At 36.6% G+C, this 14539-nt stretch overlaps 1 long non-coding RNA gene across 1 annotated transcript in view; it reads right to left on the bottom strand.

The window, feature by feature from the left end:
* LOC133208897 (uncharacterized) overlaps nucleotides 1-14539 on the bottom strand; it is a 70952-nt gene that overhangs the window by 36421 nt on the left and 19992 nt on the right. Inside the window, exon 2 of the long non-coding RNA XR_009724529.1 lies at nucleotides 13980-14082. This is a non-coding gene — a long non-coding RNA (uncharacterized LOC133208897). The remainder of the gene's footprint in view (nucleotides 1-13979; nucleotides 14083-14539) is intronic.

The raw sequence follows: 14539 nt of genomic DNA, 5'->3' as shown, positions 1-14539 counted from the left end.
AAGCAACCTTGGTTGTCACGTTGTGCCCTACAGAACAGGCATTTGATGGAGAACTTAGTCAAGGCAGAAAAGGAGAGGAAAAAATCTAACCAAACCTCACTGTGCAAATCCATCCTAGGTATACTGGCTTTGTACAGCATCAGTTTAGCTGAACGTATTAATATCCCAAACCACTTGCTTACAGCAAAGTATGACATGAGAGAGACCTAAATTAGTAAGGACAAAATCAGCCAGGCAGGTTAGGCAAAGAGCCAAGCCAGCCTATCTTACAGAGACGGCACTCACACAATCCACGCGGCTGAAATTGGGAAGATGAGGAGGGGGAACTACTTGGTGGTGGGATAAACACAGGACCTTTTTCAAAGATACTTCTTGTCTGTCTCTATATGGTATTTTTCTCTGAGAATTAGAGAAGTCATACTGCAGTGGCATGCACCAACAGGTGCAGACTTCTTTCTCACATGCAGAGGTATAAAGCGAAGAATTGTAAGGTAACTCTAAGGAAAGTATCCAGCACTTTAAAACACTTCACATCTTCCCTCCCACCTTCATAAAATTTTCTCAAGAGAGGCAGAAAGTAACCTCTAATAAAGCTTTGTACAGACAAACTCCTTTTCACTATAATGTTTTATACTTTAAAAAGAACCACATGCCTGAAAGTAATTTACCAGATATTAAACTTAAAATTAAAAGGCAACACCCTTTTCTTTATGGTGACCTGACAAAGAAGGTGAACAAATAAATAAAAACTTCAAAAAACACATAGTAAAATTTACAATGTTCATTACAGTACAGTCCAAGCTATTATTAAATAGCTAGCATTGCAGCTGAAGACGCAATATACCCTCTGAGAGCTTAGAAATGCTTTCTATAATAAACTGAAATGCACTTGAAACACGGTAAAACATAAACCCAAGGAAACAAGAACTGCTTTTGAACACAAGCATCTCAAAGCAAGCCAAAGCATCCAGTCCTTATTGCTCACTATCTGTTCACAGGTAGAGTCTCAGAATCCTGTAGAAAATACATTTAATTATGACTGAGCAAAAGCAATCCTCTACCTTCCAGATTCAAAACAGGCAGTAGTTTTGACAGCAAACTGTCTGTTATAAATAAGGGGGGGAGGGGGAACCAACTGGTGCCCTTCCACACCAACAGTGGCCAGATGACCCTGGATATAGCCCTGTCCTGCACCATCCAGAAGTCACTTCAGTCTTTTCAGCTCAGTGACAAGCTAAACCCAAGATCCTCCTAAACCGAGACACAAAACTATGAATTCCTAACGAAACAGTGCATTCAGCACCAGTGACAGAGCACACTTCATTGCCATTTTTTAAATAGAAAAAGAATACATCATGTTCACTAAGGCAATTATGAGCATCTGCACCATGCTCACAGTAGCACTCATGTCTACGCTCTGGAAAGTTATTTTTAGCATATTCATTTAGAAATCATCCCTATCTTTTCTATATAACAGCCCAATAGTGTGCTATTCTGTACCAACCAGAAGACTTGGTTATCTAAGGGGCTGGACAAACAAACATCAGCAATTTACTTTAGAAAAAAGTAATCTTAAGGGATTTTTAAATGAATATGAACAGCAAGGGAGCTAACTCAAGTTCCACTTCACAATTACTCATTCCTATGAACATGTGTTGACATTTTTCAGCATATGGCCTTTTTTTCTAAAGCAGAATCTCAAGTTAAATTTCACGTAAGTGACTTAAAATTGTTTCCCAGCACTCTTGCTTTACTCTTATCTCTAACAGGCACAGGACTGTAAGATTTCCTGATAACCACCTACTTGGAAGCAAACAAGAAAGAAACTGACACAAATCCAGAGACATTCTGCCACTTTTACTTTTCAAATGAGCGTACTTGATGCCTTGAAGAAGCTCTACTGAATAGCCTGGTTTATTTTTTTTTTTCCAGAAGTACAAATAGGAAAGGAGGAGGATACACATCCAGAATTACCAGAACACTGTTCCATCCTAAACCTAACACGGTCACACAAAGCCCCCTGCACAAGAGTCTCCTTCTCTTAACAATACTTACATGTTGTGACTGTGTCTGCTTCACACCTTTCTTTCTGCAGCTGATGTGCACCCAATCTGATCATCCCCCCATCTAACACACTATTCATTTCAGAAATCTTTGCTAATTTCACATTTACCACTGGTTTTAGTTGAGCTCTCTTGTGCTCAAACATCTGTCATGAACAGTCCAACAACTCACTATCAAATCTTTTCATCATAAAAGTGTGAGAATATTAAATGCAATAGCAATCACAACATTGATGAGAAAGTATAGCAATCCACAGATGTAAACAAATACAGGACATCCTTTCCATAAGGAAGCCAAGGAGCAAACAAGTTACACAATGCATTTTATAAAAAACAACATCTAGTTAAGGCACAATACAGTAACCTTTCATGAAGGCATAGCAAAACAAAATACCAAACAAGAAAACAATGAATTGAATTCACAGAAAATGCCGTGTACTTTTTGAAACCAATTGTGATTTTGATAGTTCCTTTATACTATGTACTTGAATACATTCCCTCAAAAATATACTGTAACCAGCACAAAGTAAGAGCTCTTTCGAGCTGATATGCTTTATCACTATTTAAAATGAAAAACTTATTTTTATTTTTTACTTTAATTGAACAAGACTTGTCAGCCAATACAATGTTCTCTTATCTTACAGATTTTTTTATATGAAAAAAAAAACCTGCACCAACCTATCATAATTCTCTGCTTTCTGAAAATACTGCTCAGATACAGAAAGGAAGTCGATGCAACAAAACTGTAGAAAATAGTTCAGATTGTTTTTTTTATAAAGGATAAAAAGGAAGGAAGGAAGAGATCAATTCAGAATTTGGAAGCTTTTTAAGAAAGATTTCAGAACACAGTTGAGCTCATTAAGCTTTACATGGCTGATTAAATTAAAAAAAAAAAAAATTGTGCACAAGCGAATTTCTGTGACACCGTTAAGCCGCAAAATACTGAAACTTCACAACTGCATTAGGAGTACCCAGCACTGCACTGGTTGGCAGAAGATGCTCTGTCTCAGCCATACAATCTCAGTCCTCCCTTGTGTCCACGCTAGTATGGACACATACTAGTTGGATTACTCTGCTGCTCTGATTGAAAGGCAAAAAAATAAAAGTAGCCAAAAAAACAAAGCCTGCTCAGATCCATGGCCTGGTGTGATTAACTGTCTATATGCCAATCTAACAATACTATTCCAAGGCAGGCAACTATAACACTTCAGCAGAAAGAAATTATGTAGCAGCAGTGCAATTTTAGGTTGCCTCCTTGATAAAAGCCTCAACCTTACGGTGAGGCATGGGACCTTGTTTTACCTTTGGCTGAAACCAAAACTACACAGAACATTCTCCAACTGCACGCGTTGTGCATCATGTTCAGAAGACAACTCCCACATTTAGAGAATTTCAGGACTCAGTTCTGCAACCTGGTACATGGACCAAAGCTCACCACCAATACAGGTTTCTAATTTTAGAACTCTGTGAAATTTTAGCTGAATTATTTTTTTGCTTGTGGTTTCAGAACAATGTGTTTCCACCACCAGGGAAATAAGTATCTGTACTATAAAACTATGTAGTAGGAAATTGGGTATTTAATGAAAACATTATATTCTGACATTTCAAATCCCATTGCATTCATGAAATAACTTACATGATTTGCCCTTCACTCCACCTTTTGTTCTCATAAACTTTAAGGGCCTTATACAACTACCACAAAACTTGGATCAAGGAACATGGTGACTTCAGTACTATTCTCTCTTCAGGCAGCAAACCAAATACTGAATTGCAAAGCACCTGGTAACTCTAAAATTCTAGTTGAAGACAGAAAGCAAAGAACTTAAAAGAACTAGGTAATATTTGCTTTCAATATTAAATGCTTACTCAGCAACACTTACTGAAATGTTTAATTTTGTTTTATTTTTGAAAGATATCACCCACAATTCAAAATGCTTTGGAAAATATTATGGTGTCTAAATGTTAAGAAACACCCAATAAGCAACCATTGGCTTTTATTTTTCACTATTTATATACTGAGGGACTAACTTTATTTTTAACAGATTCAGCATTGTTTTTTCCTTCCACTTTTTGTGGCTTAATCCTGGCATCAAAAAATTCCATCCAAAGGATGGCATTTGTGCTGCCAACCCACATACACTTTCTGGCTGCCTACAAAGAAGTCAGTGCTCTTCACAAAGCAGCTCTGTGCTACATAGGCACTGAAGCCAATAAAATATTACCCCAAACTGAAGCCTAGTATATAAGACGTATGCAAACATCAGAATCCATACTCTGAAAATTAATTTCACTTGATGAGTAACAAAGTCTTTAGGCCTTGTAACTCAAATAACTTTAAAATGGTGTTTGTGTTACCCTGCCCTATTTTTCACTGAAAAAAAAAAAAAACAACAAAAAAACACTAAAGAATGGAGAAGATACAATAAACACAGCGAGCCTGAGCAAAAATAGACTGATGATTCCAATGCAAGATATTTCTCTCTCACACGCCTTGAAGTAATTACTGGTTTCAAAGCTCTTTGTCTATACTTTGACATTGGAAACAGATGAGGAACTGTATCTTGAGCAGAAGGAAAGACTGGTTCATAAAAAGGATAAAAAGAACAGAACCGGAGGTCTGTGCAGTGAGTTTGTCCTTTACAGATGCATATGAAGTGATAAAAGTTTTACAGCTCATCCTCTGCAAGTAACATACTTCTGATAGGACCATTAGTAGCAGGGAATAGAAACATTAAATATTGTAAGAGACACACCATCTTCAATTCCTCAAAAGCTGATATCCTGAAATCTAGTACTTCCATGCAGCTGCAAGCCTAATTCATAGCTCAAGCTATTAGATGAACTTTGTTACTCAGATTTCTATAACCAGACACTTTTCAGGAACAAATGGACTTATTTGATGTAATAGGTTTATTAGCCAGGCATGACAGTAAACGTACAGTATCCAGCAACTTTTTTTGTAGAGTATGAAGACCATAAGCAGTCTGAAATATGCACATACACATATATAAAGATACATGGTTCTGTATGCTTATAATAATACATATTATTACAATAATGTAGAAGCCAGTCTTGGTGGAATAATGTTTAGCACAGGAACTAAGTTCTCAAGTTGTTCTGTATTGCTTCTTGTTTCTACCATTCTTCTAGGAAGTGGGAGGAAAAATAAATTCTCTTCGATAACTGCCTTTGTGGTTTAAAATTCGTATGCACCTATAAGGTAAATGAAGCTGGATCACACTATTTGGCTCTAAAAGATCTTCTACCCCTACTCTACACAGTAAAAATAGTTACCATACAAAATATTGGACTGTGGGCACTTATAAATCAGGGCAATAAATAAAAGCTCAGTGCACACGTTCATGGCCACCACAGTTGTAAAATGCAATAAAACAGTCTTCTGCTCATTATCCATGTAGAACTGTCATCAACTTAAAACTTCCTTGTTTAAACATTTGTATATTTGCATGAAATTATGCTGTGGAAACAAGTGGACTTCAAAGGTGGTAACACTGCCTCCCTCCCCTCTCCCCCCCACAAGGTAAGCTCTCTGCTTTCAAATTATACTTTTTAAAAATTCAATGAAAAGTCACTAACATATTTTGCAAAACACAAGGTAAGACATTAGTCAGTTTACAAGTGTATAATCGTAAATAAAAGTCACTATAACACGTCATTCAGCTATCTCATACTCAAAAGATATGCTTGAAAATTGTCCCTCAGAAATAAGAAAAACTTTTTGTGAAGAAAGTTTCAAATAAAAAGATCACCTACCTTAGAAATGCAAACTCTGAAAAAAATGAAACAAGTCTAAAATTAGAATCCTTACTACCAGTATTGATCTCAGCATAATTTGTTATAGAATATAACCTAAACTACAACAAATAATCTTTGGCAGGAGAGCACTGTTCATTAATTGGTCACAGCGACAAAGCTTTGCTTTAAAACCCTTCTGATAATGAAACCTTTCCAGAAATCTGAGAATACAATGCTACTTTTTCTTAGTGTGTCAGTAAGGCTTACTACAGCACACAGGTGAGACCCTGAAATATAGAACAGTCCTGCTCCTGACTTTATCTTCACTGGCAGAGTCACGTATGCTAAGGAGGCTTTCAATTTTACAATTTCTAGATGCTTATAAATTTTTCATTAGTGGACTACTTCAAATACATTTTAGTCAAAAGCACTATTTTCTGTTTTAGCAACTTCCCAATTTTAGAATCTTACAAGCTATCCCTAAAATTTTGTATGTTGGTTTAGAAGATTAAAATCCTACACTAAATCTTTCAACCTCAGTAGCCAACTGCAGCTTGCCAAGGGAAGTTCAGAAATAAAGCCTTTCATTAAATGAATACACTGTTCTGCACCAGGCAGCCACAGAGATTCAGTTCCAGTGCTAAATCCCATATAGTGTCAACTGCCATGACCGCAGAGCTAGTGAGGATTGATCTCATCTACAATTAAAATGTACGTACATTATATTTGTTTTCTTGAATGTGTCAAGGATGCCTCAGATTCCTAGAATTAATTTCAAGACATTTTTATTGCCAAATCCATTAACTAATGTCTTCCTCATCCACAAAAAACTTGCTAAAATTTCTTTACAGGCACACAAAACTCCAAGTGCAAAGAAAAGTCTTCTTGAATATAGTTTCAAAATTAGTTTTGTTTTATTATAGCCTACTACACACAGTAGCATGGCACACTGAGATAATACTGCTTCTGTTTTTAAAACTCAGATTATCATAGAAGTGTAATGAGAATGTAATTACTTACATCAGCTAATTACAACAAAAATACATTTAAGTTGTTCTTTTGTTAGTGAAGAGCCTGTATAAAAAATAATTAATACTATAGTTGTAATGTAGGTTAATCATATCACACTCTACTTCCTCCCCCAACAATTAACAAGAAATAAATAGCAGAAAGTAGTACTATTCTTTATAGAACAGAGAAGGTAGGGGGTTTTCTGAATATGCATACATATACAAATACGTAAATATACATCAACGGCAGTTGAGCTTTGTTCAAAATCTAGAAATAGCGTGTAATTTCCTAAATTTCATATTCTCCCAGATTACCCAAAATTGCTCCATTTCAAGTAATAATGGCAGCCAGGTAATTTGGAGGGACCATTATTAAGTTCCTGGCTGAAGTAGTTTACAGATTAATTTCAGTTCCTTACAGTAGTCAATTCACAGGTTATCTTCAGTTCCTTATGATCAGCTTGCAGTTTATGGTCAGCCTGCAGTCCACATGTCACCTCACTGTACAGAAGTTGTCATGACTAACAACTAGCATCAGCAGAGCAGGTCAGTAGCAATAAACAGAAGAACCCTATAAGCATCAATTTCAAAATAAAAGGCAGACACAAGACAGTGAGTATTTGATTGTGGAAATTTACCCGTAAAAGCTTTTAGGCAGGGTTTTGGAAACTTTTTGTTTTCCCCACCTTCATACTACTAAAAACTTCCAAGTACTGTAAATTTATCTTACCTGTAAACCATCTTATCTATGAAAGCCAAGGCAGATTCTTAGAACTGCTGTTGAACTACAGCAGAGTCCCAGGACCTATCTTAGTATGGAATATAGAAAGTAGTAAAGGACAAACAATAATCAAAAGCATAAAGCGGGTAAACTGAAGGCATTCAAGTGCACAGAACAACATGTCCAGTTCATTTCCCATCTTCCTCACTCTTCAGACAAAACTACTTGATCACTGCACAGCAGTTGTATGATCTGGTACATTTTTATGGAAAATGCCATTCTGTGTTTTAGCACTTGAGCTCCCACCAAAAAAAAGTTTGACTGATCCCTTAAAGCAGCAGAAAAACTTAAGAAATAAAAATCTATGCTTGCTGACCGTCTGCAACAATGATTTGAGATATCTGAATTCATTTCAAGGTAACAAGACTGTTAAAAGAAATTCCATGGGAACCTATATCACAATGGAAAAAGCACTGTTATACTATAAAAGATTTCTTTAGTCTATTACTGAGCAATAGTTATGTTTTGAGGGCACACTTTGAGAAATCAACATATGCATTTTCTCCATCAGGCACTACTTTTAACTACAGACGCACCCAGAAATAAAAGACTAGATGCTTTGGTAGAAAGCAATGCAGCCAGTGACCACAAAATAAAGTCATTCTTAGGTAAAAGCATCAAGTGTCCCCAATACTCCCATGATTTCATACCCAAGAACAAGTCAAAAAAGGAGGATTTTCTCTTTGTGAATACCAACATGAACCTTGAGAGGATTTGTTTGGTTTATCCTGCAGTCACATAATTATTTTTTGTGCAACACAAGAGAACAGACTTATCTCAGAAGCATCACAGAGCATCATTCTGTAATTGCAATTAATTTTCAGAAGCAAAATTAACTTACACAAGCATTATCATCCACAAAATGCTAATTACATTAGGACTGTGACTTCTCAGAACATCACTTGAGAATTAACATGCATCACTCGAGACACTATCAGAAACAAATTCACTCACATACTACTTCACAAGCATATCTGACATTTTGCAACCCTAGAGGCCAGCCAACAGATTTCCTTTTTCAGGTATTATATTAGTCTCATAGAAATACTTCTAAAGGCAAACAGACTAGAATTATTCTAAGCCTCTCCCCCTTGCTAAGTGAAATGCAACATGATGCCTCTCCAACAGCCAAAAAAATCTATTGCAAATTACTATTTCACATTACCATACTGGCTCTCAAAACACTCATACTAGGCACCTCTCTACAGTAGTACAGCTCTGACCAGCTACTGGGACCCAAGCCAGTTACTGGAATACTGGTAGGTCTAAAATGTGCCTGTATACTTGGAGGATATTGATTTACTCAGTCAGTGAGGGTGAGGAGGAACGTTTGGGGAACACAGCACCCTGGGAGACTTCCCCACCGCCTGAGCACAAGGAACAGACACAGCTGCCTCAGCTGTATCACAGTACTACATATATGGTTAAATTTAATTGCAGCCACACATTTTATTCAACAGTTCAAAGTTTTCAAACAAAAGAACCTGTTAAGTAAAGCTGACATTTACAGTATGTGTTCCTTTCAAAAACTTCATTAAATCAGCTTCTTATTACACAACAACCACAAGGAACTGTTTACAATATTAAAAATGCACCTTCATAAGAGCAAACAAGCCAGGGTGTGGTTGCCTCACAACTGGCAGGGAATGTGTGTCTTTCAAATATTTCCAGTTCTACTGTGCAGCAGCCTGGGCAGTATAATGAAACTGAGGCAGCATAATGAAACAGGTTAAAACGCATTCAGAGTTATCTCATGCTATTGCCACAACTACAAGGTGTGCCTTTTGGCTCTGCTAGAGATACTTTTTATTATTCATCTTATTTTGCCTGCCTGTTCAAAGAAAAACATCACAATTTCGTTACAACAATGTACATAGTAAAGCACCCTCGTTTCCAGAAAGAGTGGTCCAGCCACTTAAGACGGTTTTAGCATACAAAAACTATTCAATGCGTTATATCCAAAAAGTTCAAGAATATACACAGAAGTTAACAAGAACAGCAAGATCTCTCATTGAAGGGTCTTACAGAAACCAAGCTCTCATAGGTTGAAAGAATGACAAATTAGCTGGAAATTATAACCCATCAATAAATACTAAGTGGGAGATAAGCAGAAGCAATGAGATTTTTTTTAATTATGACCAAATAAATTTAATTATGACCAAAGGATAAAATAAAATAATAAAATGAAATAGGGAATAGGATGTTGCAATGATCAGCTTTCTCAAAGATCTACACTTTGACCCATGCTCAGGAACAAGAAGCAAACTGACAGATACAGAAACTTTTATAAGCTTTGCAAAGCTAAAAAGTGTGAGATTCAGATTAGTCAGAAGAATCTTATCTGAAAGATTCTGTGAATAGCTGCAGAAGCTTTCCACAGTGACAGGCTGATTGTGAAATCAAATCCATTGCCAACAAATTTAAAAGGAAGGGAAAAAATAACCTCAAGTGAATCTACATATTAACAGGCTTCACATTTGTTAAGCCTTCAGGAAGATAAAAAACTGAAGTCACTATGGATAATTCACTGAAAATAATCAGCTTTCCACTATCAAAAGCAAGTGAAAAGAATTGGGATACTTTAGAAAGGAAAACAAATCAGAAATCACTGCTACATACAATCTACCATGGTTGTTCTTGACTACTGTTTGTCACTCACATTGTTCAAAGATAATAGAGAGACTAAAGAAAAAGTAACAGACAATCAGATTCCATACAAACAAAAATTAAGGACAATTACAGCCTTGGAAGAACTAAAAAAGCAACAGCTAAAACCATGAACACAAGCAGGAAAAAGTCATCTATGGTATTCAAGGATTGGTGACATCTCAATAATCAGAATTTAACAAGAAATTTAAAAGCAACTTTCTTCTCTACAATATATAATTGTGACCACAGGACATCATCAACGTTAGGATTATAGTTTGAGTTAAGAAGTGAATTCATTGAGGATGGGGCACTTATTAAAACACCACCCCAAATCTGTCATCTGCAGCACTGGCAGTCCTGAAGCTAGCAGAAAACTAAAAATAACTGCTTGCAATACAACATTTCTTACATTTTTAACCTCATAGTAAGAATTTAAAAAACGGGAGAGGAGAGCTGTTATGTACAGTTTTAGCAGTATTTAAGTCTTAGATTTAACAGACCCCAAAACCGCCACATGTAAAACAGTTTCAAACAATAAGCATCTCTCAATAAGTTACTCTCAGATAACCAAAACAAGTGTGGTTCTCTCATTTTTCAGTACTTACACTATTCAGCATTTCCTTAATGTGATCAGAACTCTCCCCTATTAAATCAAAGTTTCCTGGCCACAATTTGGGGCAGAATAGAGGGTGGAACGTCACAAGGATCACAAATGAGTCACCTGAAACCACAGACTAGCAACCCAAGTAGAACAAGACGCTTCAATAAGGAGCCCCTATAAAACCTGAAACAAATCCCACACATTACTGCATCATCATCAGATCTGTATTAGGTTGAACTATGCAGGTAATGGAAAAAAGAAAAAAAAGGGGTTTTTTTTTTAATAAAGCCTGAGATGCTGACATGTCATGCACCAAATTCTTCAACTGCTCAAGGCTTGCATTCAATACTTATAAACATCTGCTATTTGTAAAGCACATAGTTTAAGATTATGCAATTGCATTATGGCTGCCCCAAAATATTATGTGCTGAAAACACCGAAGCACTTACAGACAAAGCTTGCCAAACAAGCATTCCATCAAAACCACAACTCAACCACTACTTGAGCTAAACTTGTTCGAACTAGACTGAAATACAGATCTAAAGCATTATGTTCCTAATAAATTGCAAAATAAATGCCAGGAAAACAAAAACAACACACCTGTTGGAATGCACTCACAGAAGCAATCTGAGACACACAAAGATGGCAGCGACACCAATGCTGTTGTAATACGGATTTGAAGAATAATAAAAGAAAAACAGAACAGTAAGTTTCATTAAGGAACACGCAGAAAATTCACAAATACCTCAGATTACTGATGATGTTTAGGTGGGTTGATACCCCACCTCCAAGCTGTACTCACAAATGAAAGGAGTGATGCACTCCCAGTGAAGGGTGAAAAAGGGGGAAAAAAATGAAGGGAAAACAAAGGACTCTGTCACCTTAAGTTTTAAACTGTACTTGAAATCTAAAGTAGATACTCTCATCCAACAGCTGTGTATTGTGTAAAGAGAGACTTTGTCTTGTCCCAGTTTCTAGTGTCCAAAATGACCCACAGCAGCCTCAATTAACAGCCTCACTGCAGAAGGATATAAAACCAAGAGAATTACAGAAAAATTGTGGCTGTGAATTCTCTCAGAATGAGACAGCAGCTGCACTATACCCCCGAGGTTGCATTTTTTACAACCTATGTTTTTTGTTTTACAAATCAAAGTTACACCAACTTTCAGATTTTCAGATAAGCAATTTCCTTTTCCAGTTCTATATGCTGCTCATTAAAAACATTTACTAGCCTTGCTGGTCTTCAGAGAAAGCAACCCAGAGACACCTAAAATCACCACATTATTTTTAGGATGTGGTTTGATGAGCAAATCTTCTGCTGCAGCTTCTTGCCTCTCTACTACCTTCTGAATTGTGCAAGCATGTATGAGGCAGAGGACAAACTCAATGACTTGTACAGCAGTGACATACCCAGGAGGGAGGCCTAGAAGCAAAATCTAGCAGTAAAAAAGGCCAGTCATAATGCAGTTTCAGGTATAGATCTGACACACACATCACCCTAGCTCATCATATTACATTAAGTTGCAAGTCCCTCTCCTAGGCTGTCAGATTTGGGAGACACATTTGTCAATATCAAAACTACAGAGGAGAGTGAGCGAAATCCCAGCTTCCAAAACCTGCACTTTAACACATTTCAGTCTTAGGTACTTATATGAGGTTAAACAAAACAAAACCAACCAACCAAACAAGAAAAACAAACAAAAAACCCAACACAACTATATTTTATCTTAACCATGCATTGCTCCTTGGAGATAGGCTAACATTCCAGAAAAAGGGCGGTTTGGTATGCAATAGATTAACAAGGGGTAACTCCATATAGTTCAGCTTAAGTACTGATTCCCTAAGAAGCTTATAAATTCACAAAATAACCTTCCATCAAAAATGACCCAAACTGCAATTAAAGACAAGTATAAACTATTTAGGGAAGAATAACTGAACTCATTGTGCTGAAGAGTCTAAGTACTTCTCAAAATAAGGCACTAAGGAAAACATTATTAACATTTTCAGTAATTTTCTAATCTGCAAGGAGCAAAGAGGACCTAAACTATTGTTAGCTTATCTGTAACAGCAGCGAGTATGTTTAAATGACCTTTACTCTTCCCTCAGCTGTCCCTGTTTTAGGAAACAGGAAAAAGATTCACCTGCACACAGGCAAATTACTTTCCCCCTGCTCCATCATGTCAAGCACAGAAACTCTTCATGTTTAAAAAGAAAAATTAAGCTAAATCCAGGTTTGCACTGCACTGCAGGAATTACATTTTCTTTGGTACAAATAAAAGCTTCAAAGTGGAAAGTCACTATAGTAAGTCAATTCTGCCACAGGATTATCCTTCCTGTCCATCAAGAACACTCTAAATTCCCACAACCTATTTTTTAAAAAGCCATTCTGCTTTTGGTCCATTAACAACATAAAGCTTCCAAGAACAAAAGGTCAGAAGCTGTTACAATGAATCACCTGTGGCTATGAAGCTAAAGAAGTCAAGAGAAAATAACAGAAAAATCCAGTACAATTTAACTATACACTGTCGGATAGATCTTCAGAAGAAACAAGAGGCTTCGTTCTCAGCCTTCTTCTGTTCAAGCTTCTTCACAATGCCAGCTTTCCACTGCTTGCCAAAAAAATTACAAGGCAAAACTTTGAAGCTTTTTTTTTTGTCAGATATTAAATTCAAATGACATGCATTTTAGAGTATTTCAAACCCAGAGCAACTCCCTGAAGTTATTCCTCAGTCATGACATCCATATACTAAAGCCAGTTTAAAAAAAAAATGCTCTACTTCCCCCAGTTTCATAGCCAACACAGCACCTCACTTTGTTCTTACATTTCAAAGTAAACAGACACCAAACAATTCACCTTTCCCTCACCAAACTTCACATTCTGCCACCGTGTATCTGTACTGTGTAAAACACATCTGCCAGTACCATTTTCAGGTTTAAGTATTCAGAACGATGATATTTTGTCTTATACTAGGAGAGAGGAAGACTGAATGTGACTGCTGTCTTCACCCTTCATAACTGCCTTTGTTCTTTCCATTTACGTAGCAGGAAGTGGCATATTCTGTATTACAGCAGCCAAATACCCACAAGGTAAGGTTTATGCAAGATAAGTGACTTCTTACCCTGCTCATCAATTTCTTTAGAGAGCTGTAGGTTCACAAAATTCTTCAGATTTTCATTCCTGTCAGAGTTAATATCTGGTCCAGTCCAAAGAATGCTTTTCACCTAAAATACATCAAAATTTCGAGATGTGATCTTATGGAATCAGCATCATGACACACACAGACATACATTAAAAAAAATAAAAATCCCTTTTTTCCTCCGAAGTATGTACTTTAAACTTGTTCTTTTGTAAAAGGCTTATCAAGAAAAATTTTATTCACATCTGGAACCATACAAGCAATTGACCAATCCACAGAGGGAACTGAAACTGAATTAGAGTACATGGCAAGTTCCATTATGGATGCACTGTACACTTCAATATTCCTTCAGTTATACAAAAGGAATCAATTTGTGCAATTTGTTCAAAACAAAAAAATAATCCCTTTTGGCAAGGTCACCCTTCACCTGAGCCACCAGTTTCAAGTCACACTACTGAAGTATCACCCATTCACATCCCATAGTAGTAACAGCAACAAGCACTGGAGTAACTCAGCCCTAAACCACTTGGTTCTGCTACAGG

The sequence above is a fragment of the Neopsephotus bourkii genome, unplaced genomic scaffold (assembly GCF_033783945.1).
Source record: "Neopsephotus bourkii isolate Nb327-2 ecotype Australia unplaced genomic scaffold, CSIRO-AGI_Nbou_v1 NB_301, whole genome shotgun sequence".
Lineage (NCBI taxonomy): Eukaryota > Metazoa > Chordata > Aves > Psittaciformes > Psittacidae > Neopsephotus > Neopsephotus bourkii.
This window is presented reverse-complemented; position numbering and strand designations above follow the sequence as displayed.